Here is a 6,432-nt window from a genome sequence, read left to right on the forward strand (position 1 = left end):
GACTAAATGTTTAGTCATATAAGGCATCAATGTGATTATATTTTCATAACCACATCTCTCAAACACATCCTTTAGGTGTGACCTTTAGGGACCAGTTGATCACCGCCATCTGTATGATAATAACGTCAAACTTTCTAGCAAGCCAACCGTTATTAGGTAATCGTTAATCAACTGATAAAATACAAAGTATACCCTTGTGAACCTATAAGAGATTTATAAATGTTATCACACTAATTTGTGGAGGACACAAGCTCCAACAAACTCTGTTGGACCATATATATGATCGAGTTTTGATAATGACAAGTATGTGCTTTGTTTTATATAAACTCTTGCCTGTAATCGTTTGTTTAGTCTTTGTTAGATTAACTTAGGTTTACAAGTTAGCAAGTGATGTTATAGCATTCTTAGCTATAACATTGAAGATTTGTGAGGCATCATTCAAGTAATGTTATAGCAGCTTGAGCTATAACATTAAAGATTCTTAAAGCGTCATAACAACTGTAACAAGTTTCAAGTATGATGATCATTCAAGCAAAAGGCTAGATCAAGTCTTTAACAAAGTTCAAGATGAAGAGCTTTTGGTCAAGATAAAGAGAAGATCCTTTACTGAAGATCTCCAGGAAGATTAGTTAGTATAGATCTTCATCTAATGACGGTATCTTAAGATAAGAGTATTGGGAAAGTAAAGTTATAGCTATTTCACCTATAACTTTACTAACCAAACTTAAAGTTATAGCTGTTTCTACTATAACTTTAGGTAGCATTTTAATGGCACGATTTTAATAGTTTTAAAATCATTTTTCAAAGGATAAAATTCTTTAAACGTATTTCGAAATCATTTGTGTATATAGTAGAGTTGAATTATGGGATGTTATTATAGGTGACTTGCATATCTCTATTGGTTAGTAAAACGACTTATGGGTCGTCATGCTACCTAGGGTTTGGTAGTCTATTTAACCTAACCCTAATCCATGAAGATAGGTTTTTTATCCAAGATGGGCACGAGCCTAGGGTTTCAGCCGTGAGCTGCAAACCGTTGGGGCGTGTGAGGTTGTTATAATTAAGTAAACTATCTAATCAAATCTAGCTTATATTTATATAAGATATTTTCCTATCTTTGTAATATATTATTTGATTTGTTTACTTATCCTAACATCTTAAAAGATATAGTTTTAGATAACAAATAAGATTTACTTTTATCTTATTTACCTAAACTATGATATCTTGGATTTAATTAGGAAAGAGATCAAGATTTTTCTCTTGAAGTCTTTGCCGCCTATCTCACGGCATCCTAGGGTTTCGTGCAAACCCTAGTTCTCTCCTCTATTATAAATACAATTGATCATTCCTTATTTTAGCAAGCTTTTCGTAATACAACAATCTTTGCAAAACATATTTGAGTTTAAATCTTAATTGTCTTATTGTTTTGTTTTTGAAAATATTGCAAAAAGTCGTGCTCTTCAAATTGCTTATCTTTCTTAAGATTACGTCATAAGATAATAGTACTTCATATTGTTTCTTACTCGTTCAATTGTGTGAACACTTAGAAGAATAATCAAGTGCTTTCTTAGTAACTTAAGATAGTCAAATCGAATATCTAGTGATATTCAAATCGAGTTATAGTTAGAGTTAACTATACGAGTTGGGTTGATAATTTTGTAATCCGGAGTAAGGTACTAAAATTATTAATCGAGAATAGTGGACGTAGGCTTCGACGTGTGAAGCTGAACCACTTCAAATATCGTGTGTCCTTGCATCTTTCATTTCAGTCATTTCATTACGTTCATAATCATTTGATTAATTAGTTAAAGTTTAATCAATAAACTTTAAGTAATTAATTACCTTGATATAAAATAAAAAGTAGGCATAATTTTTAAATACTCAATTCACCCCCCCTCCCCTCTCGAGTATTTCGGGTGTGATAGACTCTTCAATTGGTATTAGAGCCTCGTGCTCTTGATTGCCTAACCGCAAAGAGGCTAGATCCGTCTATCTTTTTATCTTTTTATTTTATCTTTTTCCGCTGCCTTACACGTGTGAAATGGATTCCAAGTATCTTAAGTGTCCCGTCTTTGATGGGAAGAATTATGGACTTTGGAAAAACATGATGACACACTACATAAAAGGACATGATTGGGAGTGCTGGACGATTATAAAGAATGGACCACATAAAATCTTGGTCGCATCTTCGGAAGGCACTACCTATGAAAAAAAAGAAGAAGACTATGTTGAGGTGATACAAGAAGGCCGAGAAAACTCGAAAGCGATAAGCCCGTTATAAAACGGCATGACATCGACCGAATTCGATCGTTTTTCTTCTTGCACTTCAGCCAAGGAAATATGGGATGGTCTTGAGTTGGCTTATGAGGGAACATCTACTGTAAGGAAATATCGCATTGATTTGCTGATTCAAAAATATGAACTTTTTAGAATGGAAAATAATGAATCACTAGATAGCATGTCAGCACGATTTTCTACTATAGTCAATGAGCTCAAAAATCTTGGTAAAACTTTTAACTCCGAGGATATTGCTAGAAAAGTACTTAGGAGTTTAACCAGGAAATGGCGTCCCAAGGTCACGGTTATGGAAGAAGTTAGAGATCTCACTTCCCTTCCCTATGCAGAACTTATTGGTGCTCTCATGGCCCATGAACTCGTCCTGGATGACGATGAGGCCGAGTCCAGTAATAAAAAGAGCATGGCTCTACAAGCTTCTTCTAAGGAAGAAGAAGATGTAGAAATAGAGGACGAAACGATCTTGTTTGCTAAACGTTTCAACAAACGCATGTTCAGAAATAAGCAAGCAAAATCGTTCAATAATAATAATAAGTTCTCTAATAAGAAAATTTCAGAGTCAAAGAATACGTTTGCTAATAGAGGATGCTTCAAGTGTGGAGAATCCGGTCATATGATTAAGGACTGTCCCACATGGGAAAGAATCAAAGACAAAGCAAAACGGGAGAAGACCAAGAAGGAATTCAAGCAAGTTATGATAGCATCTTGCTGGGGAGATCTCGACCCTGAGGACGACGAAGCATTAGAAGAAGAAGAAGAAGTTGCTAACCTATGCTTAAGCAACGTCAGTCTTGACCTCTTCTCAGACGATGATAAAGATAGTGTGGACTCCTACTGCTGCTTCCTAGGAGATTCCGATTCAGAAGAAGAAGAAGAGGTAAGTTATCTTGAACTCAAGAAGAATGTTAAGAAATTATCTAAGAATGCTTTAATAGAATATTTTGAGCAATCTCTTGATAAGTGTCACGAACAAGAAATGGAATTGAAAGACTTGAAAGAACAAATTCTCGATATTGTTGAAGAGAATCAACTCCTTAAAGAAAAGGCCAAAAAGCTCAAATCTAAAGTTACAGCCAATATGGCTACAACTTCAGATACGGCAAATGCTGAGAAGAAGGCTCTTGAGTCTAAAGTTATAGCTAATGAAGCTATAACCTCAGACCTAAAACTCAACATTAAGCATCTTCAAGCCAAAGTTATAGCTAGTGAAGCTATAACATTGGAATTGAGGAAAGTCAAAGAGCGTCTTGAGTCCAAGGCTACGGCTAGAGAGGCCGTAATCTCAGATCAAAAGAAGGAGATCGAATCCTTAACTCAGCAGTTAAAGGAATCTAAAACCGTTCTTTCAAATACTAAAAGAACGCATACCGAGACGGTTCGAGTTCTTAATGATAGATTCCAAAACTTTCGTAACAATTATGAAGAGACTCATCCTCCCAAAATCATAGAGTCAGACCATTCTAAATGCAACAAAGAAATAGAGTCCTTAAAAGAATTACTTTTGCATGCTAGAAAGGTTCATGAGAAATGGGAAGGTAGCACACGTGTTCTAAATTTCCTAACTGAGCAATCAGATAATAACATGAAAATGGGATTAGGGCACGAGTGCTATGGTCGTAGAGATCACTCTAAATGCAAATAAAACCCTTCCGAACGAGACTTCAGAAGGAGAAAATATACAAATTTACCAGAATATTTGATTTGCAATTACTGTGGTCATACTGGACATATCCAAGAAAATTGCGTCAAATATGCTCAAGATTTAAGAAAAGGAATCAACTTTGTCAAAGCATCCGACACGATTTTCGAGGATAATGACTGTACCCCATTAGAACCAAATACAAGTGAAGAACACAACAACGATCATCGTTGGTTCTATGACATGAGCTTTGATTTCAATAAGACTAAAAAGGTTAATCAAACACGAAAACCTAAAGAGCCCGTCAAAACCAAAGCTCCCCCAAAACAACCTGAAAGACCAAGACATAAGGAACCCACAACTAAACCTAAGACGGTTCCTAAACAAACCCATTCGGCTCCTAAACGAAAAGTTATAAGGAGGGTCTGGGTTAGAAAAGATCTAGTTTTTAGAGTGACTAACGTCAAAGGACCCAACTTAGCTTGGGTACCTAAAAACTATATCTAATCATTTTGCAGGTTGTGGTGAAAGAAAATAACCTATGGTATCTTGATAGTGGATGTTCAAGGCACATGACTGGAGATGTAAATTTGTTTCTTTCACTTGAACCCTTCGATGGAGGTAAGGTCACATTTGGTGATAACAAGAAGGGCAAGATCATCGGTGTTGGTAAAGTAGGAATATCCTCTTCTCATGCAATTAGTGATGTTTATCTTGTTAGTGGTCTCAAGCACAATTTACTAAGTATCTCTCAATTATGCGACAAAGGAAATAAAGTTGTCTTTCATTCAGATTCATGTCGAATAATAATTGAAGGAACAAGTAGTGTTGTGCTTGAAGGTCACCGTAGAAGGAATGTCTATATGATTGATTTAAATTATATTCCTACTAATTCATTCACGTGAATGAAAGTAACGACAGATGATCCGTGCCTTTGGCACAAAAGATTTGCTCACATAAATTCAACAACGTTGAATAAGTTAAAGAAATGGAATTTGGTTGAAGGACTTCCATCAATCAAATTTGATCAAGAAACCCTATGTGATTCTTGTGCTCGTTGCAAACACGTTAGATCATCGTTCAAACCCAAGAGAATAGTAAGTACAAAAGAACCACTAGAACTCGTGCATATGGATCTTTGTGGCCCAATGAAGGTAAGAGGTAGAGGTGGATCCAGGTATGTCTTCGTTCTAGTTGATGATTTCTCTAGATATGTTTGGCCTATATTTCTCTTTTCAAAAGATGAAACTTTCGAAGAATTTGCAGTTCTAATGAAGCTTGCCCAAAATAAATATAAATCAAAGTTAGTCTCCATTCGTACGGATCACGGCATCGAATTTGATAACCATGCTTTCATACAATATTGTAGGGAGAATGGTGTTGGGCATAACTTCTCGGCACCACGAACCCCACAGCAAAACGGTGTTGTGGAACGTATGAATAGAACATTGGAGGATATGGCACGCACGATGTTATTGTGTAGTGGCCTACCTCGAAATTTCTGGGTCAAGCTATTAGTCTTGCATGTTATGTTCACAATCGAGCTTTGATCAGACCTATTCTCAAGAAGACTCCTTACGAGCTTCTTAGGGGACGTAAACCTAACATATCACATCTACGTTGCTTCGGGAGTAAATGTTTTGTCCATAATAATGGCAAAAATAGATTAAGCAAATTCGATCCCAGAAGTGACGAAGCGGTGTTTGTCGGTTATTCTAATCATAGTAAAGCATATAAGGTTTTTAATAAAAGAACCTTATGCATCGAAGAAAGTGTTCATGTTGTTTTTGATGAGAATAATATGTTTGACAAAGCTGAACAGGATGAGGAAGAAGATTTGAACGAACCTGATTTCCGACTATCCAGGGATGAACTTCCAGAATTGGATGAAGAAGATAAAGAAATTGAGGGCACAAATGATGAACAAGGAAGCCCTTCGAATGATAAAGGAAAGAGTACCGAGAGTTTAGTTGATGATACTAAAACCTCTTCTCAATCTAAGCAATTGGAGGACAAAGTTATAACTGATGAAGCTATAACTTTAACCTCTAATAACCGAACTAAGTCTAAAGTTATAACTGATTCTGTTATAACCCCAGACTTGGATTCAGGGGGAACAAGGCTTGAACCCCAATCATTCGAAGAAGGCGAGACGAGTTCAGATGAAGATGTGTCTCCTGTCTCTAAGAAATGGAAATATAAGGATTCTCATCCAATGGAAACCATCCTAGGAAGTCTGAATGAAGGCGTTCGAACTCGGAGAAGACTTAACAACTTTTGCTCATTTTACTCCTTTCTTTCAACTATTGAGCCAACAAATATCAAAGAAGCACTTGCCGAACCAGATTGGATCGTTGCTATGCAAGAAGAGCTTCAACAGTTCGAACGAAACAAAGTATGGCATTTGGTTCCAAGACCTAAAGACCGAACGGTTATCGGTACAAGATGGGTTTTCAGGAACAAGCTGGACGATACAGGAGTTATTGTACAAAACAAAG

This window comes from Silene latifolia, chromosome 5, assembly GCF_048544455.1.
Source record: "Silene latifolia isolate original U9 population chromosome 5, ASM4854445v1, whole genome shotgun sequence".
NCBI lineage: Eukaryota > Viridiplantae > Streptophyta > Magnoliopsida > Caryophyllales > Caryophyllaceae > Silene > Silene latifolia.